The sequence below is a fragment of the Ambystoma mexicanum genome, chromosome 6q (genome assembly GCF_040938575.1).
Source record: "Ambystoma mexicanum isolate Mex_15411 chromosome 6q, UKY_AmexF1_1, whole genome shotgun sequence".
In the NCBI taxonomy this organism is placed as follows: domain Eukaryota; kingdom Metazoa; phylum Chordata; class Amphibia; order Caudata; family Ambystomatidae; genus Ambystoma; species Ambystoma mexicanum.
Window position 1 is genome coordinate 1,059,519,563 of NC_090937.1, and position 26,136 is coordinate 1,059,545,698.

The 26,136-nt window shown below is 42.2% G+C and overlaps 1 protein-coding gene across 3 annotated transcripts in view; it reads left to right on the top strand.

Moving 5' to 3' along the window:
* SGCZ (sarcoglycan zeta) overlaps nt 1–26,136 on the top strand; it is a 6,780,780-nt gene that overhangs the window by 1,673,507 nt on the left and 5,081,137 nt on the right. For all 3 annotated transcript variants that reach the window (XM_069631598.1, XM_069631597.1, XM_069631596.1), the window contains one exon: nt 22,002–22,207. The gene's annotated coding sequence lies outside the window, so the exon portion shown is untranslated. The remainder of the gene's footprint in view (nt 1–22,001; nt 22,208–26,136) is intronic.

The following is a 26,136-nucleotide window of genomic DNA, read 5'->3' on the forward strand; positions in this document are numbered from 1 at the left end:
AAACCCAGCCACTTTCATCACAGAATCATGTATATTGGAAGACATGCAAGCTCACGACTGCACCACATATGAGGGGGAAGGTGACGATATTCCCAGAGCCAGTGAAAATGCCCTAGAAGGAGGTGAGGTGTACTTTGTGGACAGATCAGTGTCCATAGATCCCGAGACAGGAGAAAAACATGTAGGGGCAGCAGTAGTGAGAATAGAAGGTGACGAATATGAGGTGATAGTGCAGAAACGTCTCCCTTCCCATTTCTCTGCACAAGCGGCAGAATAAATAGCACTAATTGAAGCATTACACACAGCCAAAGGATGCGCCGTCACAATATACTCTGACTTGGCATACATGACTACCACGGTACACTCTGGTCTGTCACGATGGCGAAGAAGTGGATTCAGGAGAGCAGACAGATCCCCAGTACAACACACACAGTTGTTGAATGATCTTATTGAAGCATTGGCTGAGCCATAGCTGGTTGCTTTGGTGAAATGCCAGGCCCACACAAATAACACTGATATCATCTAACTCGGAAACACAGCAGCAGACGCAGCTGCGAAAGAAGCAGCTTACTTTAGCGCACCCTGGGCAGTAGAATGTGTAGTAAAAATGAGGATGTGTTGGAAAAACAATCAGACAAAACGATAAAGAAGAATAGTACAACTCCATGCCAATTATGCAAATAATAGAATTCCAGAGGCACACACCACTAGAGGAACAGGACATATGGGTAAAAAGGGATGCAAGAAATCACCCACAGACGACCTCTGGTGTCAAGAAATGACGGGAAAAGTAGTAATGCCAGTAGAATTATTGCACATGGCCTTCCAACAGCTTCATTTCCCTGCACACATTACCAAGCAACACATAGCAGCAGACATCCAGGAGGAATGGTTTGTTCTAAACCTCCAAGAACACCTTGCAAAACTGATAATAGAATGCATAACATGTCAGATATACAGCTCGGTGATGGCCCTTAGAACACTACGGGCGACACTGCCTTGCCCAGTTGGAGCATTCGAAGACTTACACATAGATTATGCCGAAATGGGCGAAATTGCAATGGAGCAAGATATCCCATTGTGGTGGTGTGCCCCTTTTCACGCTGGGTGGAAGCAGGACCTTGTGCACACCCGGACACAAAATGGTAAGGAAAGTATTACCCAGGTGGGGAATTTGGGACATGATACACTCAGATAATGGTACTCATTTTGTAAATTATCTTTTCAAAGAAGTGACATCATTGCTAGGTGTGAAGAACAAACTGTGTTTGATTTACCGCCCGCTGGCAAACAGTGTAGTCAAGAATATCAACGGCCTCCTTAAAAGCAGACTCTCTAAATTGTGTCACACCCTAGAAAAGAATTGGGTGCATTGTCTGCCCCTAGCACTGTTAACCTAGAACGCAGCTTAGCAAGGACCATCATTTGTCCCTGCATGAGATAGTGACGGGGACAAACGCCACGATCTCCAGTGAGGCGGGCTTCAGATGCTCATAGAGCTGCCACAGTGCTGGGGGACGAGTTTAAAGATTACCTTTCTCAACTAACAAGAGATTTGTGAAGTATAGACAAACATATAGCACCCCCATTTACACGAGAAAGTGAAACAGACACAAACATCCCAGCAGCTGACAGTCCAATGCTGCAGTTAATGCCTGGAGACAGTGGGCCTCATTAGGACTCCGGCGCCAAACCATGGTGCTATCAGCACCATGGTCCATGCCGGATTCCGCCATGGCGGAATGGGGAATTACCACCCCATTCCGAGGTTGGTGGGGCGGTAATTCCCCATGCCGCCATGGCCCTTCCCCATTCCCATTTTTGCCCCATAGGACTCAATGGGAATGGGGAAGGCGCTAATTACAGTACCGCAAATTGCGGTACCGTAATTAGCACCAAGGTCAATTGCGGGTCCCTACTTTAACGGCTGGTAAAACCAGCCGTTAAGGTCGGGTCCCGCAAAGGGACCTCGTAATTAGGCGCTAGGTGTTTAACGGCGCCGCAGCCTTTTACGGCGCCATTAAACACTTAGCGCCTGGTCATAATGAGGCCCAGGGTATATGTGCGTAGTCTCGTGCAGAGATGGAATTCTACAAGATTTCATTGCCCTTATGAAGTCGTGTTTTGGACACCCTCTGCTGTGAAGGTTAAGGGCCTGAAATACTGAATACACCTCTCCGACATAAGAAAAGCACATCATAGCACAGCATCCCATGGGAAACAGCCACAAGAATGGGAAAGTGCAGTACCATAAGTAAAAAAAGTAGAGTAAAGCAAAATTGGTGGAGAATTTTGTGGCCATGTACAGCATTATGATATACATATATATGAAAAGTAAAACATTATTTTAATAAGATGCAGGTACAATCTCTTTCATTCTCTTTCTCTCTTTCTCTCTCTCCCTCTCTCCCTATATTTCTCTCTTTTTCCGCATAACTATTGGTCCTCAAATGAACGTAACTGAATTTCCTGTTGAGGAGATCAAGATGGTATATTGCTTATTTGTGTGTACCCATTCATATAGCCCCTTCAGGTCTGAACATGGCGGAAAGGAGGGCCCTCACTGACAACACTACAAATGTAGATAACAATAGGGAAGATGTTAGTGCTACTAGACCTTATAGTTATGAGTGTGGGTTGTATTTTGTCAGCGTTGTTTTCTCCATAAGGTTATTTTGTTTAGGGATATACTGGAGCATTACTTTTATATTGGGTGATATAAAAGAGAGGAGGACGGGGTAAAACTAATACAAGATGGATCAAGCCTCATTTGGGATGGGTTTAAAGTAATATGGGCCCACAATGCCTCTACAAATATTAATCTCACAACTGTGCACAAGAACCGAACTGTTAAAGGCCCAACTCTTACATATGCTGCTATGAATTATATGGTTGATGAAGTATCAATTGACTATAATGTTGACAAACCAACGTTTGATATAGTGGTATTGCCATATGTACATATGCACGCAACCAGGGAACCTACCTCAGATGGCGAGAATATGCATTTTAAGCCCCATGCCTCCACCCCACAAATGTATTCAATCTCACAGTCTTGGCACAGTGTTAGTGATCACAATGATGAAACATGGACAGACATTTTCCCTATACGATATAAGAGGGTGAAAAATTATGTAATGGGTTAGGGGGGAATAGAAGATGGGAAAGGGGGGCGGAACGCAAAAGGTGCAACACATACCATGTCCTGTGTTTAGATGCTGTGGAAGACCCCTGCCACTCTGACCAATCTAATAAATTGTATTCAGATATGAGTGCCACGGCTAAACAGGTGACCAACAAAAGTAGTTACGTCTGCTCTTGATACCCCATGCCTCTGGAATGCCCAAAGTCGGATGCCCAGTGTCTCGTTCATCTAGCCCTTTGTAGGATTCGTAGTACCTTCCAGGCACACACAGTAACAGTACAAATACTGGGGTGCAAATGGACAGTGTTTCTAAATGGAAATTCCAATTAAGTGTTGCAGGTGAATCCATATTTAAATGCAGACACACTATATTTAAATGTTGCAGCTCTTACTTGAACTTGCTATCTGCAGTACCAACGATATCAGTGATGATGCCATAAGTGATGTCATCTCTGATGTCATTTGTTATGCCATTAATATGCCTCATAGTTAGGGTTGTATAGCTTCCAAGACTGTATAGATAGAATAATCTTGTTTCATGTGTGTCATACACAGTCTGTGATTTGAATGACTGTTTATATGCTCCATTTCTCCAAGTCACATTCTTTCTATGATGGATTGAATGACTGGCGTGTAAGATATTTGTATGTGTATTTTAATGTCTTGATGAAGTGGTGTTTCAATTAGAAACACATACATATTAATTTGGAGTAAATTGGCCAGTCTTACAAACCAGTTCCTTTCAAGTCAAATGGTGAACAATTCTCATATGACCAGTTGGTGACGAGAGATGGGTATTCAGATGTTGGGTGCACAAGAAAGGCGACGGATGGACAGATTGATGAGAGTGCATCATTGAAGGGCGTGGGAAGGATAGTGGTAGGATAAATATTCAGCAAGTTGAAGGATGAGTATATGAATGGATATGAAATTAAGTTGTAGAAATAGGTAAAGAGACTGGCTGTGCATATAAAGTAATTGGAAATGAAGACAGTGGGGTCAGGAGTGGGAGAGGAAGTGAGGTACAGGTGGAAACATTGAGGTTTTGTCAATGGCTGGTTGAAGGAAGAGAGAGTGAGGCTTACATAGAGGCTCAAGCAGTAATCTAGATGACCAAAGTGGAGATGATCGGGGAGGAGGTGTCAACAATACTGGATGTTAAACCAGATATTCTTAATGTTTTGGACATTTTGACCAATATTTAAGAGAATCACAAGGTTTTGTGTATTGGGGCTAAGAAGTAGGATGTCTGGCAGAAAAGAAATTGGGTAAGAAGGGTCATATTAATGCCTGGAAGATAGATCAGTTCGGTCTAGGGATGGATGATGGAAAGGGTAAGTGTTAGATCTTCTAGCATAGGTCAAGGGAGTTCAAGGGCAAAGAGAAGATTATTTTGGTATTGTCAGCAAAATGGTGATATTAAAACCAAAACATGAGATTGCTTTGTCAAGCGTGGAGGTGTAGTGTGCAAGGAGCAGTGGTAGAGCAGGACAGAGTCTTGCAGGTCTTCCACCTAGAGAGGTGTGGGTACAACGGCTGTTGTAGTATTCTAGGATATAGAGAAGGAATTACCAGAAATTGAGAGTACTAATCGAGGTGATGAGGTAAAAGTATGGGAAAGTAGGAGACCTTTTAGTTATGAGCAGAGAAGAGACAGTCTGAGAAGTGGTTCAATGTGGTTCCAGTGGTATGACAACTATGGGATCCAGATTGGAGAGTGTCACAAAGTTCAATAATCTCTAGGCAAGGAGAGATCTGCTGAATGCCTCATGCTACATACATTTGGAGAAGTAGGATGGAAATAGACTTTGGAGGTTTGGTTCAGCTGATAGTACAAGGGGAAACCTTGACACACATGTGAAGTTCCAGTAGAGAGGGAGAGAGGCTGCAGAGGGTTGAGAGATATGATCAAGTTGTAGGTGCAAGTTCTTATATAGTTTGTGGTGAAATATGTCAATTGATGGCATTAAGGATTGACTGCTTTCAGAAAGGGATCTATTATGGGAGATGAGTTGGAAGAGAAAGAGTGAGGGATCTTCAATCTCTATTTGAACCACCGGGCCAAGTCTCAACTACCTTAAAATATCAATTATACACTGTTGATACTCATGCCCCAAAGTGAATTGTGCTCAAGGCATTTCACACTTCTGGTTTTGCCTTGCCAACCTCGTATCTTGGAAGACAAGCGGATGCCTGAAACTTAATGCCAGTAAAATGTAATACTAGTTCATTCATCAAAGAGGATGCTATCCAAGGATGGATGAATGGCATACACCTTGACAGATTCAAACCTCAGTTGGCACCATGCCATGTCTGATGAGGATTTTGTCGAATTTTCATGATTGTTCAGGATACAAGGTTACCGCCTGAAGTCAGAAGTATTGCCTCTGTCCAACAGATGTGATAAGTCTCTGGTTGAGGGGCTGGGGTTTACTTGGTGTGATGGGTGCTTACGCTACTTGGGGGTATGGTTGACATTTCCGGTCTCCCGTATGGTTGATGAAAACATGAGTGTGGTTGTACGAGATTGCAAATTGGTTTTGGAAAGGTGGTCTTTACTTAATCTTTCACTATGGGGTAAAGTCAATGCCCTGAAAATTAATTTGGCTCCCAGGATTAACTTTATAACTAGCATGCTTCCTCTGAGAATAAAGTGTAGTTATTGGAAAGATCTAGACCGCCTTGTTCAGGATTTTTTATGGGACAGTAAACCGCCCAGACTTAGTCTGTGGAAATTGCAGCGTCCAATTTATTTGGGTGGTCTAGGAGTTCCGAATTTTAAGGCCTACCATTTAGCATTTTCTGCTCATTCTTTTGTTCCGTTTTTGGATGGTAACTGGACAGATGGGCTGTAGCGGAGTCGAATGCATATGGGCCACTGGGCCCGGAAGCACTGTTGACCACTAACACAAAGATCCCGGGTGGTAGTTTGTTAACCACGTCCTTTTTGCACAACTCTTGGATTGAGGTCTTGTCATTACAAGGTAGGGACGCGTTTAAGTGTAAGAATGCCTCTATCTGGCTGAATCCTAGGATTAGAGATAACTCCAGGACGGTTTTTTGGCCCAAATGGTTCCTAATGAATGTTAAAAAGGTTTCTGATTTGGGGAATGATGTTCGGTGGCTGACTGCTGCTGAGCTGAGAGAGAGATGGAGTTTTGAGGATTTGTCGGACTCAGCTTATAGACGACTCAAGAGGTCTGTCGGTGAGGTGGACTGGTCTGACTCTTTTGACATAACTATTTTTCTGACGGATTCTAATGGACAGGGAGGTGGTTTAGCCAGTAGGTTATACAAACTTTTTGTGTCGTATTTTCGGAGCAATGACAATTTACGGGAAGTGTGGAGCGAGAGAATTGGGTCTGATATTGATCTTGAGGCCTGGCAGAATATATGCGGAAATGTCTCCTTATGTTCGCTGAATCTGGGCGAAAGATCTAGACAAATTAAGATCCTGAACCGTGTGTATTGGTGTCCGGAAACATTACATAAAAGGGGCATGAATGACAATGCTGATTGTTGGGGTTGTACTCAGGAAGTTGGATCATTGGAACACATGCTATGGAGCTGCATGCGGGTCAGGGATTTCTGGATTGACATTTGTGATGTGTGTGTCAGAATTTTGGGTGAAGGGTGTGTCCTGGACTTTAAGACAATGATCCTAGGGGATGATTCTGAGCTGGCTGATGTCAGCTCTCCCCTCAAGAAATGGCTTTTTAGAGCAACCATTGTTGCGAAAAGCTTGATCCTTCTAGGATGGAAAGGTTGGATCCCTCCTTCATTTGAGGAATGGGTTCAAGAAATGCATGGTCTGTCTAGGACAGAAAAATTGATCTACAAATTGAAATGTAAGTTGTCTTCATATGAAAAGATTTGGAATATGTTCAATGACTTTGTTTGATCCGTTTTTTTTTTCTTATTATTCCTCTGTACTATGATGTTGTTTTTTTGTATATACTTGTAAATAAATAAATAAAAAAATAAAATAAAAAAATAAAAGAAAAATTAAAAAAAAGAAATCACTTAGAACCTGCTACTCTGATGTATACACTAGCCCTGTAGAATTAGGCATCCAAGATACTAGATACCCTGTAATAGCCACTTCCACTGACATGTTTACTTCAACTTACTTGTACAGTGCTCCATTTCTCCCTAGCTAGGTCTGCACAATATATACACAATACAATACAAAATGATTTTCTCCTTCCACACAAGTTCACCCCTGTGTGCACCCTCTATAATATGGCCCTATCTTTTACACCAATATGTAGCCCCTGCTGGGGAAATACCAACATATACCATTTCCACAGAGGCCATATGTTTAATAATTGGGCACACAGTGTCTTCCAGTTCTTATCCCACTGTCAGTGGTTTGTGTGTGGGTGTGGTTGAGAGCGAGAGAGCGGGAACCAGAGAGAGAGAGTCTTCAGGGCAAATTGTGACTTTTCATTCTCAGCAGGTGGTGTTGATTATGGTATGGGGATGTCGTACCTTGCCCTGGAGACGGGATTGCGTGGCGGTGTAGTTGATCTTAGGGCGCTCTGTAGCTCAACCTGGTGGGAGGTTGTGAGGGCTTTTCTGTTTTTCTCTCCTCTATTCCCCCAATGGTAATGAACTCTTAGCCGAGGTTGAGTGACCGGGGTGAGGAGCTGTGTTGTCGTAAAATGATAATCTGTCACTCACTCCCATGGCAGGATGGCCCAAGGGATTTTGTGAAGTCTTTATATCGACAGTCCTTTGAATTTTAGCATAGTAGGCTTACAATGGTATAGAGAGCTGTCTTTCTGTTTAGTGTTCAGTTGTCCCTCTCCCTAATAACCATCTTGCCTTCTGATGATGTTTTTCCGTTGTCTCTTTGTCAAAAAATTAAGCATGAGTAATCCAGACATTGCATCAGTAAGATAACAAGAAAGAGGCTGACGTGGTGTGATACTCGCAAGTGATATATTTCTTGATGGAATACGGAGGAACTTCAGAGTGTTAGAGTGATAATCTGTTCGTTGCACCAGTGACAGGTAGGGAACAACTGCAGTGTTTTTTTGCAAAGGTGCTCTGGCTCTCTTCACAGAGCCGTGGGTCTAAGGAGATTCAGAACATTTGCACAGGGGGGAAACTGTAGTGGCTTGAATGGCTTCCAATGCGTGCAATATTCCATTGTGGATTAAGAACAATGATGGAATTCAGGGTTTCCAATGGGAGTTCTGTCTCCCAGTGACAGGAAATGGAAAGCCGCAGTGCAGTCCAAAGACATTCACCAAATTACACTATTGCTTTCTAGAGAACAGCTTTCGTGAGATATTTTAACACAATAATGGTGAGCTGAAGCTGGACAGTCAGTCCAGTGATCTGGTGTCAGACAACATTGTGTCCCAGATAAAGAACATGGACATGTGCTCAACGTTCATTTTCTTTCTCCATCTCTCTAGAACTTGGGACACCGCTGCAGTCAAGTGTATGGCTGGTCTTTGTCTTGTCTTTGTTGAATATGATGATGATGGAGATCTGTATTGTGGTCGTGATAGATGTGTTTGCAACTCTCTAAACCACCCCTCACTAAAAGGGTTCAAGTTTAACATGAGGTGATTTATTGAACACTTTGAGAATTGGGTTGCATTTATGTAGTCATTCCCTGCAGTGATTTACATATTTCACCCTAGAGGCAGTGTGCATTATTGGAATCTTCTGGCACTCACTATGCAGTGAAACAGGAGTGTACATGGGAGTGGTATGGGTAGGGACGGGTCAAGCCTCTGCCTCATAGGAGGCAATTATTTGAGTTAGACCTACAAGACTTTTTTTGCTTGCCCTCATGGAAGCGCTATGCGATACGGGCAGTGTAGCCACAATGTAATGTAGGCTTCTTCTCCCAAGTAGCAGATTTGGGGAGAGCTTCAGTGTGTCCCAGGATGTGCTCTCTCTAATTTTTTCCAATTAACTTCTTGCCTTAACCATGGTCTGAAGCCTCAACATGGTTCAATGAGTTTGCTTTTACTTAAGAAATAACCATGAGCTGGAGGGTCATTACCCCTTCAGATAATGCACGGGGCCCATAGTTGCAGGCCCGAGCAAAGCAAGGGCTTTAACACAGGCCCCAGGGCATAACCTGAAGAAGTAATGCCCCCCACAGTGTGGGGCTTATTGCTATTAGCACGCCGGCCCATTAGACAGGGGTACTTACAGTGTATTTTTTCAGTTGTGAAATGGCTTTGGCGTTTAGCAACTGAAAAAAATAAATAAGAGAAAACAATAAGATGCCCGGCATGGAACTGGAAAGTCCCTTCCCCCTTTCCATGGTGGTCATTCAAAACTGAATAAACAATTAAACAAAGAAGATGGTCACCATGGAATAGGGAGAAGGGACTGCAGGAAGTCCCTTCTCCCTTTTCATGGCGGCCATTCAAAAGTGAATAAAGAAAATTAAACAAGAAGATGGCCACCGTGGAACAGGGACAAGTGAATACACATAATCCCTTCTCCCCATCCATGGCAGCTATTCGCAGAAAAGGAAGGAATGCTATCAGGGAGACAGAGCATGGAGAAGGAGAAGTTGTAGGATTCCCAGCCTGGTAACACCCGTGAAGGAGCCAATCAGTGTTCACAGGTAAGTGGCAGGAGGGTACTAATATGAAAGAAATCTAGAGATGACTTTGACTTAAAGCGATCTTCTTTTCACCCTCATAAAAGTGGCATGATAGCAATAAACTCCTGTGTGACCAGAGAAATGTATTTTGGCACATGTTTTGGAATGTAGTATTGCTCAACAATATTATGCCTACAACATGGCAGGGTTAAAAATGACTGTGCAGTCATCCACCTCGAAGTTAATTGAATGTGGTCAGTGAGTTTTGATTTACCTTGCATGTGATCTATTCTACGTCTAAACACATTGGAATTCAGCAGTAAGCCTTGATGCATCTGCCATCTTTTTCCTCTTGATTCTCAGCAATCTGATATTTACACATTCAAGGTAATTTGTTCTGATATAAAACCGACAGCGGGTGAAATGTTTGGAAAGCTGCTGAAATGAAATGAAAGGCAGCATTACAGGAGGTCGTCTTTGAGCATAAAGAGCAGGACTGGCAAAAGCAAAGCATGCACTCCTTTTTTAAAGTATGTGAACATTGTACATTAGCTCAAACGTAAACCTAATTAGCATCAAAAAACATCCCCACAGAATAAAAGTACGTTGGTTGTGTATGCTGTGGTAGGTCAGAATCGGATTTGCACAACGTAACATGGTATAATGTTTGTTTATTTTGTTATCTCCAAAAGACCTATCACTTTTAGCATGACATTACTCTATGAAGAAAGATAGAAACAAGGTTGCTTGTCAGAATGTCCATTAACTAATAAAAGTTCATTGTGGAGAAACCTTTCCCAACCTATCTCTGTCCTTAAAAGAAAACGTCTAACTTACAAAACATAAATAGAAGCTGTGACAAGTAAGACAAATAAAGCGGAAACTGAGCCATACTTCAATACTACTTTAGAAAGAAAAGTAAAGAAAAATCTGTTCTAATCACTACTTCTAAGTTAAGTTTCCTGTGCTGTAAAACAACAAAAAGGCGCTTGTCAGGAAGTCTCACAAACAGTCCTCCATTCGGAAAATGTTAACCTAACACTTCTCTATTCTATAGAAAATAAGATGGAAAGAAGGGTCCTAAACTCCAGCTTAGTTAAGTGTTACATCACCTTGGGAAGATTGAGGGATTACTTTAACCTTACCTCTCAGTTGGCCCCATGCGGGCAATGGGATTCTCTGTCTCTCCAGCCTTCTTTGATTTATTTACCCCGTCCTGGGGTACGACTTGGTTTGTCCCTTGTGGGCTACCTGTTGCCCTGTTCCCTTCGTTTATTCCATGTCATTCATCCCATCCTGTGGTATGCACTTGGTTGGCCAATTGAGGGTATGGCCTTCTCTAGCCATTTCTCTTTTTTTGGTTTTGCTCAACCGATCCTGGGATATGCTCTCTGTTGGCCCCTTGTGGGCTCCAGGCTTCTCTGGTCCCTTCACTCATTCAGTTTCATTCACCCCTACCTGTTCTCTGCTCTCGTTTGGTCTCCTCTTGGACTATGAGCTTCTCTGGTCCTTTTGCTAGCATTGCTCCAAGCTATCTGTCTTGTCCTGATGGGAGCATTGTCGTCTCTGCTCCAGGACGCTGGTACTTCTAGCTGTCGGTGGTGGTGGTGCATCCTGCCTAGCGGCCCCTCTCTGGCTTGCAGTTCCACTTTTGTCTGAGGTACAGCATTCTCACTGTCGGCTCTGTATTTATATGATATGATATGGCATTTGTAACACACCTATACACAAGTGTTTCCACTCATCACATCATCTGCTTCATACTCTGCTCCTCTCTGTGATTCTGCATACCTGCATTCCTAAGTTTACAGCTAGTCGTCTCCCTCTTCCTCCTTGTCAGTCTTTAAGTTCCTCCTTGGAATAGAAGAAGAAATTTGATTGGTGCCAGCTTCCACAAGAAGGTGACGACAAATAAAGGTTGGAAACTGAACCTTCCACATTAATGGGCCCTGCACATGATCGCCTTACTCACTTCACATGTAACCCATAGACATGTCAGACTTATGGGAAAAGGAAGGGGGTATGTTATCCTTCTTTGTGCATTCCTTGTGTCGAAGGAGGTGGGTCATTCCCAGTTGAATTATGCTTGTCCTTATAAAGGAGCAGGTGGATGCCTCTTCTCTAGTCCCGTCCCCTCACCACCATCTTATTGGAGTAACAGACAAAGAGATACAATTAGGAATCCAAGCACATGTTTTTGCGACATGCCCATACCGGGTCATTTTATATGAAAGCCAATATGCACTCAGACAGCCATTTAGAATATACCCTCACATTGAGACAGTGGAAGGATGTTACCAAGAGGGATGCCCACTGCAAAGTGCCAGTATGCAGCTAAGAAACAAGGATGAACTGTAAGTAAAAGTCTGACGACAACAGAATGATGTCATGAAAAAGATATGTAAGCCTATGTTTAAACAATGTTAAATTTCTTAGTACTGGCAATGTGACTGAAGCTCTAAGAGAAACATGAAGTAATCTTGAAAATATGAAGATTAAGTAACTTGCTGACCAATAACTGTAAATATACTGTAATGCAAGGTAGAAAAAGGATATGGAAGCTTGCTAAAAAGAAGTACATACATAACATTTAGGACAGCCATTGGAAGAAAATGGACGATGGCTCATGTTAAAGAATCAATCCAGCTACCTCAAAATATGAGCATAGGCTTTCGAATTGATGATGAAGCAATTTTTGTGTGCAGAATAAGGTAATACTTTGGCCTCGGATCCAGGATGCTATTTCGAGAGATGGACGCAAGGCACAAAGGGAGTCGAATGAACAGACCATGTGCATAAGACATATTTCTGCTAAGATTAGGAGAGGCAAGGACATTTTCAGATGCCAAGTGTTGGACAACCACGAAAGCAAAAGCCTATGTGAGGTGGAGTGAGTAGATCTCTTAAGGCCAAAAAGGGTAATGACACCCTGTTTAATCAAATTAAATAGTAGTAATTGAAAGGCTGAAATGGACAAAATCGTGGTATCCTAACATTTGATGGAGAACTGAAAACAAAGTCTATTCATTAGAGCTTCGAGTTAAAATAGTGGTGTGCTTGTACTCCGTCCAATGTCCCAGAACAGTGAGCAGACGACGAGGTCAACTACAAATGACAGACTCTGACTCAGAATGGAGTCGATAACATATGATGGACTAATTGGGACAACAAAGAACAAGGTGACGCAACTCAAACACCTAGATTTCCTTTTCACTCACGTGCTGCTAGACAAGCCAAAAGTCCAAGGCTGGATAGGGTTGCCAACCAATTAAAAAGGCCTGCCATGCACTTTCATATACAATATTGCAGTTAATAGTCCACTATGTATAAGGCATGGAAATCGGTTACCCCTCCCTTACACTGTCTCAAATATTGTGATAATACTGGCCAATCTAAGTGGTTAGTCAATACCAACATTAGATACCAGTTTATCATTTATATAAAAAAAATCATTCTTTAATTATTTTCCAGTTTAAGAACTCATTATTCTTTGTGTCTCATAGACATTATACATACTACACATACTCATTAAAAACAAATGATCAATGATCAATATAAACATTCAAAAAACCTTTAAGTGTGTGAGGTAAGTACTCAGTGACTTTGAAAGATATCCAGTACAAGATTTCTGACAGATGAATCCAGACAACTTATTCAGTTGTTTTCATCTGGGAAAACAGAAAAAAACAATGCCCACAGCTATGCTATGCACTACCACTACGGAGATAGAATGACACAAAATGCACTGGTCAAACAAATGATCTATATAGACATTTCACCGAAAAAATACAATAGCTATGAGACAAAGTACATCTTTGCCCCTCACGCTGGTCCGGATGGCTCTAACCGTTCCAGCTCAACTTTATTTCACATGTGAAGTAGCCATTATACAGAGTTAAAACAGGCGGAGTACCTGAAGTACCTCTCTGCCTCTCACACTGGTCTGGATTGCTCTAACCGTCCCTGCTCAACTTTACTTCACAGTATTTTCATAAGAACTTCCACAGGTCTTGAGACTTATGTTCACTGGCTATATAGTGATACTCAGTTACAGCTTTATTTCTATTTCTTTTAGTGTGAAATAGCCGTTATCTGGCTTTAATTACTGAAGTCCCACTCCCTTGGGTGACTATGAGTTAAAAAAGTCAGCTCGTGCGCCCCAATGCGCTTGCACCAGGCGAAGTACCTGAAGTACCTCTTTGCCTCTTCGCGGCCTCGTCGCAGAGGTGCGGCACTGAGATCCTTCACTGGTGCATCAAACTCATGTAGTTCTTCTGTGATGCAGTTGCATTCCGTGAGGGCTGGATTGCCACTCCCACTTAGCAGTCCCCATTCTGATCGAGGGGAAGGCATGTCGGCTCCCAGCGGCCGTACATTCACAGCCAGCCCTGTATGTTCTACCCTGGCGGTGCATGCTCTGCGTAAACCGCCTAAACCATCTTCCAAAACATTAAAGGACACCGACATACAATCGTTCTGCAAGGATATTACTTGAATCGAGCCCAGAACATCAACACCTGTGTCAAGTGGGTTATTATCAAACGTGGCTGTGGGTGTAATGTACACTCTAGCTGTGAAGTCAACGGCCACAGAAATTCAAATGGAGAATAGATCTGCGCAAGTTGAACAGTCAAAACGATGTAAGTCCTGTATTCCATCTGTGACTGTTGTTGATAGTGTGGCCAGCTGTGTTCCCCTCTCAGATCCCAAAACCACCGTGGACAATGCCTCTTTAAGTGATAGCATTATGCTGAAAGCACTTCCCCCAACAGCTAAAGTAATTGCATCTAAGGAAGCTTCAGAGACTGCAATGCTAGATGTGGCAGTGATTGATTTGGAGGCTGAAGGCTCAGAATTTTCAGGGCGAACCTTACCTGATAATCTGTCAGAATCACCGGTATTATTTGAAACGCCAGAAGTTAGCTACACTAGTTCAGCCCTAAATGTCTCCTTTATTAATCCAACTCTGAGGAGACCCTGTCCCGCTAAATAATGCAAGCTCACCTGAACCAAGCGCACAAAAGAAGAGGTTACTGGAAGTAACATTACAAGCTATTAATTTTGCTATACAGACACAGGGCAGATTGTTTGAGACTTTAGATACAACATTATCTAAACAGGCAAACATGTTGGAACATATGCACACTTGGCAAAACATCTTTGGGCTATAGATTGGTAGTAAACCTTGTTTGCCGTGTGCATGTAATAACAAAAAAAAAGTGATAATGGTTTATGTTGCTTCTGAAATTCGTATAGCAACGTCCAACTTGGCTTCGGTCATTCCTCGTATTGATGGGATCATTCTGGATACCGCAGAAACAGTTGAAATTCTGCCTAGTGCAAAAGTCTCAAATTCGTCAAGCTCTCGACTGATTGTGCCTAAGCCTCCAAAAAAGCATATACGATATTCAATCCAGGGCAGTTAAAATCTACTAAAAACAACCCCACTGTGAAATTAGCTAAAAATCAGAGCGCGGCAAAGACCCTGCCCAATTTGCGCTCCAAGCAATTCTTCAAGGCTATAACGTGACCAAAGAAGAGCATAATAACTGTCTCTCAGGCCATCCAAACAAAAATACAAACAACAATCCCAAGCAAAAAGTATTGGGCGCAATCCAACACATGCTCAACAGTTACCAGAGTATGCTCCTCTGGACACACTAGTAATAGAAGTGAATCTATGCAAGACATCACACACACAAAATACAAGGGGGGAGGACTCTACCGAGTCCCTTAAACCACCTCATATCACCCTGTTAACTATCAGAGATGAGGAAGCTATCCAGTCACATAGACAAGATATACGGAATGCGGTGGATGCCTATATGGCTGGCCATCCTATGGCCATTCCATGGAGTTTGGGTCCTCATAATGAACATCTATCTCTATGACAAGCAGTCAGTAGAGTGCTGGCACCTAAGGCATTAGCAGATGTACAGGAAAGCCATCCAAGCAACATGGGGATGCAGCCTAAGGGTGCGGGTGGGACTTCTATGAACATACCCCCAGTTGTACTGCCCTCATCGGTCACTTGCTTGATAGCATCAGCAGGTACCATGCTGATGGAAAGAACCGAGAAAAAAATCAGAGTCTTGAGATTTTCATTGGCAGGGTACGGATATATCAGCTGAAGTGTTGTGCTTAGTAGAAACGGCTTGGAGAAATATACAGGGCAAAAGCAAAACTAATCCTATTAGCGACAGTGAAAACATCAACCAAACTGCCACGCCTGTTCCTCCACAGTTGCAAGGGCGAAAAAGACTGGCACCCTACTCTTTAATCTTGGTATGTAGACCGGTACCTTGTAGACAATATGACCTAAATAGAAGATCTGTTAGGGCCAAATTCTCAGAAGTCTTGCAGTTGGAGGACATTAATTCCGCTGACATTGAAAATGTGGAATTTACGAAAGATGATAACCTCAATTCAGTTAGATTGTGGTTGAACTCACGGAGCATTCAAACTGTTATTACTTCAAGAGACCTGGCTCATAGTACCACCAGTTTGGAATGGATATGACATTCATTTAAATCCTGCGTTTAAGCCCATTTGTGGAAGACCATCCTCTGACCTGTTAACTGCCACTAAAATCCTAAAGGGCACATCATCTGAGCTATGGGCATGCACAAATAATCATATGCTGCTGGTAAAGGTCATGATTCATAACATTGGTTACGCCTTACTTAATGTATTTTGGAACCCCGTTGCTATAGTGGAGAGTGTGTTTTTTGAAGACCTAATAACTCTACTTGATATGGTTGCCATGGATAACACAGTGTCCCATCTAGTAATAGCTGGGGATTTGAACATCAGTGCCCTGGATACAAACAATTCACTCCATGGGGGCAGAGCATGCCGTTGGAACATGTTTACTAAGTCTCGTAATATATACATGTTAAACAGCATGTTCTAAGAGGATATACCCCCATGGGCAACCTGGCACAGTGGTCACAGGCAGTCAGTCATTGAGCACACAAATGCAGTAAAAGGAGTTAAAGGATTATGGATAGGAGAGCAGCAGAGAATTGGCTTTAGTACAGCTCGATACAGCATTAGGGATTTAGTGAATGGGCATCAGATAGTCAGGTAACTCACAGGTCTCTGCAGTTGGAGGGCAAGGCTCCAGAAGAGTCAACAGTTCTTGGAGTATACAGATGCATACTGGGGGACCGGTCCATGAGCTGATAGGTGCTGGACCGTAACGTGCTGTGGGGAGATAAGAGAGAGGGCCCTCCAAGGCCCAAACAGGTGCATACAGGGGCCTAGAAACACTTGTGTACAGGCACGTTATAAATGACTTATCGCATCAAAAGTGGGCCTTTGGTGGGGGCCGACGTTCACTAATAAGAGAGAAAGAAAGCGCTCATGTTCCATAAATCCTGAACAATAATGCAACTGTTGAAATGAAGGATGTAGTGCTTTGAATTTGGTGGTTGTTGGTGCTCAGCTGCTTCAGGTGCTGCGTGAAGGAGGACAGGCTCTGCAGCAGGCAGTGCGGTGCGAAGGAGCCAACCTCTGATGCCGATGGAGTTTTGAATTGCTGGGTGTACGGCAATCCAATAGTAGTCAGCAGCTCGGGAGGGCTCGTGGTCCTCCAGGCCTGGGCAGGGCCAGATTTGGTGGGATGCAGTCCTTAGGAAAGGGAAAGGGGCTGGCGTTCGCTTGCCAGTTCCCCGAACCAATGAGGCTATGGACTGCCTCCCAGCCAATCAGGCTACTTCAAGGATTTTTTGTTTTGTTTGTTTATTTTTTTTTATTTATAACACCCCACAACAGACTTAACCATATAGGGGCACAGTTGGAATTATCATTATTAAAGTAGGGATACAGAAAGTCACTTAGTAGTTAATTTGGAGGCAAGTGGAAAGCTTGGTCTAATACAAAGAACCCAGTGGCCATGATGGAAGGCCTGGGTTAAAAGGAACAGTGGTCTTCATGACCCCAAGCATGACTTTGGGCAGGTGGTGCCTGCATCAGGCTAGGGAAGAAATGTACACAGTACATGGTGCAGCAACATTTACTTAAGTAATATAGTACATGCACTGCATGTCATTTCATTAAAAAACCGCTTAAACATAATGTCAAGCAGGTGAGGTTAGTAGGTTTGAAAGATATTCAATTTAGAGAGCAAAATTGCTTTGACCAAATTGAACATCTTTCACACCTACTAACCTCACCTGCTTGACATTATGTTTAAGCCCTTTTTTAACTCAATGACATGCAGTGCATGTACTATATTTGTAAGTACATTTTGATGAACCATGTACTGTGTTTGGTGCTATTAAAAAGTTAGGACTATATGTAGTACAATATATTAAACCCTTTTTCTTACGCCTCTCTGATCCATGAACTGATTATCATACAGTTGGGCGTTGTTCCGTAGTCCGTGTACCTACGTGAGTAAGGGCAGGGTAGCCTGTTTCCTTTATGTTTTCCAAATATATTTCAAACACAGTACATCACATCTGTCAACACTACATATGGTTCTGTATATTCACTTTAAAATCATTGGCTAACGAGAGAAGTATATAAACCTCCCGCTGGTACGACCCTTCGATGTGTCCAAGGACAAATATATACATACACTTACATGCCTATACACAGTGCTTTAAGTGGGGTAAGAAATTGAGGTGGGCAGTCATTTGGGGGTGGCCTAAGAATTGATGGGCGTGGCCTAATTGATGGGCATGGTCTAACGACAAACATGTTAAACTGGTCTGGCCTATATTACTAAGCACATATTGTTTAACAGACTGCTTGCTACATGCCTTAATGTATAACAAATCAAAGCGCAAACTCATTATTTATTTATTGGACCTTTAACTGGGCTATTGACGAAAGGATAGGTGTTGAGGTACATTAGCATTTGCATTCAAATTTGTAAACAATTAATTGTCAATTTCCCAGAACCCCACATAATAATCTTCAAGGGAGTCCTTCTTTGCATGGAGCCAACATCCCTAAGGTTCAATGATTTACCAACATAGCTAACAAACTTTGTAAACACCAAGACAGCACTAGAGTTACCCACCTCAACCTAGGACAACCCTCGGTAGAACTTGGCATTGTGGGACAGAACCCACATCCTGCCAAACCATAAAAATACTCACATGCAATTGATGCTCACCTGGAACAAAAGTTCACTCAAGGACATCTGCACTCACTGTGACAAGTAATTATGTGACAACTAATGGCATGGCAGACATCCCCTACAGGAAATCAGACTGATGCATAGAATCTTGCATATGCATAAACATGCTCCTACCAGGATATCTCTGTAGGAAACGACCGGGGAACAAGAAAGAACAGGCCTTTCAAAGGTTGGCTGCTGGGCTTGATCATGCCTTCCATCGTGCCCCGTTGTCTTTCAGAAGATGCTCACCACTCCTGTTTTTATTTCCCATTATAAACCCAAGAATACAAGTTCCAGAAAGCAAAGACAAAAAGAAACGAACATCGCTCGAATTACATGTAAGCTGTAGGCAAACCAGACGATCTACCAAGAGTGTGGTCCATCTGAAAGGGAACAATCACACGAGTCCATTGCACTTTAGGAAAACTTGGCCAGTGCTCACCATGTTCTAACCATAGCAGCTTTTCTGGATTTCTCCAGAATGAATTTAAACTGGCCTCCTCCCCCCCAACCCGATGGAGAAACACTCTCAATCTTCCACATAGCACTGGGGACCGGGTGTGAAAGGGTCATTTCTGTTGAGTCATGTGTGTGTCTTTTTGGGACATTTAGGAGCAGGTCTGTGGGTTAGTTCAGAGAATAAGTGTATTGGCAGAGTGAATGGGGTAGGGACAGAGGGAAAAGAGAGATTTGGGAAATGTGACTGAGAAGTCAATGGCAAAGTGGGATATGGAGGGAACATACTGGGATGGCACATCAAGACTAAGGGGGTAGGAAGTAATGCAATGAAGGGGGTAGGAGCAGAGAAAAGTTGGTAGGAGCAATTGGAAAGCTATGGAAAGAGCCAAGAGCTCATTACGAATTGGGCTGGAATGGTCAGCTAAAATGGCGGTATATGGACATATTGGGGGCTATCAACCCAAAATAATGGACATGCCAGCCACTTGCTTTCCCTAAAAACATGCAAATATTCCTAACAAAAGAACAGTGAATACATATCCCATCTGAAGAGGAATATTTAGGTAGAAAAGGCATTTTTAAAATGTCAACAGTTAGCAGGTGCAATAAATATCTGATTACAACAAATATATATTTTTACTGTATGACAAATACTCCCATTTGAAATGGAGATTACATTTTCTACTCTTTAAAATCGTCTTCTTACCACCTTAAAAAAAACAGGGAGTAAAGTACACTACGCAATTTTCTGGTAGCCTTAGAGGCGAGGGACACCTCGAGGTGATTAGGGGCGAGTGAGAGGCTGGAGACTGAGAAATGGACATGGGAAAAGTTGTCAGGGGCAGAGTCAGGGGTGGACTGGCCTATAGGGAACTCTGGAGATTTCCCGGTGGGCCTCTGCACCCTGGGCCTCTTTTGTGTGGCATTTCCAAATGTTCTCATAGGAAAAGCACTGGGCTTACTGAAAATGTGTCATATCGGGCCACTTTGAACTTTATTTCCAGGGCCTCTTTTGGACCCCAGTAATTTTTTCCAGGGCCTTTTTTTGTTCCCAGTCCAGCCCTGGGCAGAGTGACGGTACTCGGCCAGAATGAGAGGATAGGACAGAATGGGTGTAGGCATAGTGGTTGATTCGAAGCAGAGAGTGAGGGCAGAAAGGGAGTCTAGGGCTGCATGTGTTAGGGGGCATTGAGGGAGTACAGGAAGCGTGAGCAGTGACAGAGCAAGAAATGAAGGGCATGGTGCAAGTATAGGTAAAAAGAGAGAAGGTTGATCCAGAAAGGAGGTGTTGTGTGAGAGAAATGGCACAGACAGTGAAAGCAAGTGTCTGTTGCAGTTTTAGCTGGTCGAGGCAAACACACTGAAGTGAGAAGTTTACCTTGACCAGTTGAAACTGCAACAACAAGCAACAGCAAAGCCAGTGGCAGCACACATCAGTCACTTACTGTGGATGTGCTTTCCTTCTCGTCCGGTGTTGAATGGTGGTCGTTGCAGCATAGAATCCAGTAGCAGTGGCAAAGAAGGTAAGTAATCTAAAATGGCGCTCCCTCACACCAGAAGGCTGGGTCTGTCTAACTTCTTCTGGTGACCCTTGTTAGGGGTCGTGAGAGGAAGTTAGAGAGTTCACAAAAGTGAAACACTTCTGGCAGCAGGCAGATGTGACTGGCAGAAGTGTCAGCCAGTGACAGCGTTGCTCAAACAGTTTGCGCGATGCTGTGGCTGGCTGGCAAGTCTGTCAGTCACAACTGTTGCCTGTTGCTTGACTCTGTTTGCCACTGACTTACCTGACTTAATCATGGGCAGCCGGGCCACCCTTGTTTAGGTCAGGCAAGTCAGTGGCAAGTGGCCGGCGGGTTCATCTCCCGTCACGGCTGTTGCGGGGGATGATAACCTGCTAGCGCTGTGGTTTGGTGGGTGTTGGAGGCCTTACTTTTACCCATCCCACTTAAAGCACTGCCTATTCATCATAAAGAAGCACAACCTATTTATTACAAATTATGCTTTTTTCCCCATATTTTCCTTTTTTAGAGAAATGATGCTCATTGTTATGTAAATACCGTAACAATTGGGAGAGTTATGTGTTTTGATAGACTTAAACATAAATTAAAATACTGACATTCTTTGCTTTGATTTCTTTTATAATATATATTTTTTTAATAATGTGCGGTCATTGTTCCTGGTTAGAATCTCATCCTTTTTAACTCGTATTCAGCCACAGATTGTGTATTTATTGGGTCCTATTGCCTATACGGCTTGTGCATTCAACACTGTATATGCTTGAGGCAAACTGCAACTTTGCTTTATTATTTTATTCACTTAGTTCTTGTGTTGTGGAATTCACCACGGCCATACAAATAATTTATTATAGTTCCAAGCAAATCGATTTTGTATCAGAACATCTCATACTAAAATTGTCAAATAGACTGTAACATTGAGCTACGTACACGAACTGTAGATTATTGCATGCTTGAAAGATAAAAGCAGCGCAATGTGCATCACAACTATATAGACGCACAGACACGGCGATGGCAATATTAACCATAGAATAAATGATGCATACTGGTAGTAAAAGGAATATTCATTAAGCTTTTTTGTCCTGTTACTGTTTCATTGCATTTCACATAGTTCTGGGAACTTGAGATTAAACAGTTTACATCAATCTCTGAATGCTTTTTGTATTGCAGAACCGCAGGAAGAATGAACATGATGAACCCGGCTGAGAGCTCGTTAGAGGAACTCGTGGTTATTATTGGCCTATGCTGATTCATTGGCGACCAGCAATCCCGGGTAGTGGCTGACTTCTTGTTCTTCTGATCACTGCAGCTATTTCTATGGTGTCATAACAACCTCGATATAGTATGAGATTTCTGAAGTCTTAGTGGATAATGAGGTGAGTTGCCTACTGTACATTCTGAATTGGAGAGAGCAGAGTCAAATACCTATTGGCTTAACAAAGCACAGTTAAAAAGGACTGAGAGTGGTCCAGAATGAAAGATAAACCCAGTATGGCAGATACTAGAATAAAGACTCCAGAGACTATTTGGAAATGTGTGTATTTTGCTCCCTAAGTTTCTCAGTTGGAAGTAAAACGACATTTTAAGGGGGCCAGAAAGAAATTGCCATTCTCAAGAGCCGTGTTTTATTTTAGGTGATTAAACATCTAAACCTACATATTTCTCAAAAAAACATGCTTCTGTGGTACCAGGTATTTCATGCTAATTAAAACATGTATTTTTATCTGAACGTTCCTTTTAAATCAGGCAGTAATATAAGACCTCCTTCCTGTGTCATTACTCTGCTTGTACCAATTATATAACAATATCATTTGAGCTGTATTGGTGGACGCTCCCCTAGGTTTTTTGTTTCATATTTCATTTTAAGAATTCAGAAGTCACAGTGTCACGTGGTAGCCCCATACAGAAGTTTTTTTTTAGAAGACTAGGCTGGCAGTTCTAAGGAATTCAGAAACAATTAAGACATATTCCAGTGACATATATGGACCAAAGCCATCATGAGGGCAGCAGCACTGATGTTATTTCAGCTACACAATATGAGCAGGAAGGATCTGTGTCCATTTAACGGTCATTTAAGACCAACATTGCTGAGTTCTGTCTGCTGAAGGCCGCCCTCTGCAAGGCTACCCCCCGACTACTTTTGGGGGGATCCCTGTTCCGCTCTTGGGCCTCATCCTGCACAATCTGCTCCTATTTGCTTGATCCTGCGTGTCCTTGTAGACCGTTAGGAGAAGTATGTGGCACTATTGTGTGTCAGTCTTTTCTGGCATGTATTATTATGTCATGCTTCCCCCAGTTGTTTACAGACCACAACATGATCATGAGAGTGTAAGTCCAGAAACTCTATGGCCTGCATTTTCCTTAAACTTGATTTATATTCATCCTAAATTCAGTCATTGTCAATGACGCCAACAGTCTCCCTCATGATTCAAAAGAACCATGCTTTCTAGTGTCTGGGCCCAGCGTGATTTGGGGTGCCATTCTTGCACAATTCAAAGTTTGATTCATATGCACACCAAAAAATCAGTTACCTATGCTGAATAATTGTATACCCATGGCTAAATAAAAAAAAAACAAGACTAGCATACATTGTACTGTGCAAGTATGAAATATGTAGATACATGTTATGTTAAAAAATATAGTTGTCATATTTCAAAATGTAATTAAACAAACCACTAAGACCAGTGATGGCATGTATGTTTTAGTGATGTCATAGTGATGTCATTAGTGAGGTCATCTGTGGTGTCATTGTGGTTATATGCTGCGCAACAGGGGGGGCATAGTTAAGGTAGACTTGCTTGAAATGTGATTGCTGAATTTCAGGGGTTTTGTTGCATTAAATCTAATCAGCTTAACTATCTATTAACCAAGGTTTTTTTCACTCTGAATATATATGTGTACCTTGTTGTTTATTTTATTTTTTACGAAGAGTTAAAGTTATACCAACAAAAACGTGAACTCTACAGACACTGGAAATAAAAACTTTAAAGTAATAACATAATAAACATTATCATCACGTTTAAAAATACATTAAATTAAAATCAAATATCATGGCAATTTTAAATTGGCCAGCTTTTTTTGTAATTTGTTTTTGCTATATATATTTGATAGTGAACATGATTTAACCATCCTCAATTGTACTACAATCATAAATATCATGTACAATTCAATTATATAATTCCACCATATTACAAATACTATATACTCCCCTACAGTACCCTTCAGTACCTATAATTACTATACACATACTACTATAGTTTGTGTGCTCAGTGGCTAGAATCTGCCCACTGGCCACAACCATCACAATACAATTAAACCATATGACAAGTACGTACAATACACCTTCAAATAACAAAACTCACCCAAAACCCCCCCACAATCCAAATTATGTCCACGGATACCAGAATTGACAGCGGACTCGGCGGCACCTGAAAACCCTTCCACCTATAAAAACAGCTCGAAATCATCTTTTCCAGGCCCTCTTTTGGCCATCAAATAACCACAAATGTGTTTTCCAAACTGTTCGCTTACCGCGTTGTCTACGGACTACTGTGATGCCCTCTGACCCGGTGGCACAAGCACCCACTTTTTTCACTTATAAAAACAGCTCCATAGCAACTATATTTCACCCCACCCTTTCCAGACCCTCTTTCAACCAGTAAATAACCACAAATGTGTTTTCTAGATGATTTCCCTGCCACGCTATCGCAAACAATGACGGCTGGCCGTGAATTCAACATGGCAACCATTTAAAAAAATGACGCACCTCACACTTTTGAGCATCCAATCAAGTGGCACATACAATGTCTGCAAACAGCACACCACCCCCTAATTGGTCCAGATGTGTCCGTGGACTCCGAATCAGGAAGTGAGCCTGCGGAACAGACCCAGATATCATTATTTTTTTTAACATACTTTTTGGCCATTTTAAATAAAACTACTGGATGTATTTACACCAAATATACAAAAGCATGCTTTTGGCACCAAGCCACCACTCCTGGTGAAACTTCATCCAGCTGTTTGGGCTGTAGGCATGAGCACATTTTTTTGACATTGCATCTTTGAGGATTTCCACACATTTGGGACACCGCAATAACTTTGCCCTCCCTGAACGAAACCGCACCAAACTTCACAGAATCATTCTGAGAGCACCGTATACATTTTTTGCAAGTGATCTTTCAATGATTTGAGCAACATAACCATATCTACAGGGCCACTACTGCAGGCCCTGTCATATAGTTATGATTAAGTTCAACTCCCCCATAAAAAACTTTTTTTAGTGGCTTAAAACCTTTGCACCAGTCAAAATATTTGCATAAAAAGGTCATAAAGGAATATTTACCCAAAGTTACAAAGGGGACTAACCTTTGTGAAATACCAAATTTAAAAAAAAATGGTGTTGTGCATACATCCTGAACTGCTGGGGTGATTTTTGCCAAATTTGCAAGAGGAGTTGCAACATAGTCATGACAGAATACTATGTTAAATTTGATATTAATTGTGTGGTGCTGTTGTTTTTTTAAATGCCAATTTGTAGGTACTAATAATAGCAATATAACCTTTGGAGCCTGGCCATGCCCTGGACAATCTGATCATTGTTCATGGCTGCCAGAGACTGACTATGTGGTTGAAGTGGCCCCTTTGCCTTTATGCAGGCCTGACACAAACTCTACTATAGGTTGCTTGGCGGGGCCTTTCACATGGCTGAAACCTATGCCCAATGATTGTGACCACTGGTCAGAGCTGCATGTTCTTTCATATATGTTAAACGAGGAATTATTAATAACAGCATATCATGCTGGAAGATCATGAAAACCTCTTTAGTTATGAAAGAAACTGAAATTCCATGAACAAACCTGGTTGAAGGGACATTATAATTAGGTTGCTTTAATAAAAACCTGTGAAATTCAGCAAATACATGTTGTTAAATGAACGTATAGTTTCAGCGTAAAAGTTTAAAACCAAAATAAAGTCCCAGTTATGGTAAACTATGCAACTATAACTCTTGCCACTGCCATGCATGGCTCATAATGACACACATGATATCACAGAATACATCACTAATGATATCACTAATGACCTCATCCATGAAATCTAGGGGAGTGCCTATGGCTACATAATAAATAGGATTCCAAAAATATAAAGTATATTTTAAATTAGATTGATGTAGTGGTATACACCTCTTGTGCAGACCAAAATTACCAGCCCCGTTTTACCTGTCTAGAAAGTAGCTGCCAGACTCCGACCTGGCATCTGATTAACAGGTCATATGGCCAGACCTAGAGTGGCATAGGGGAGGTTAACC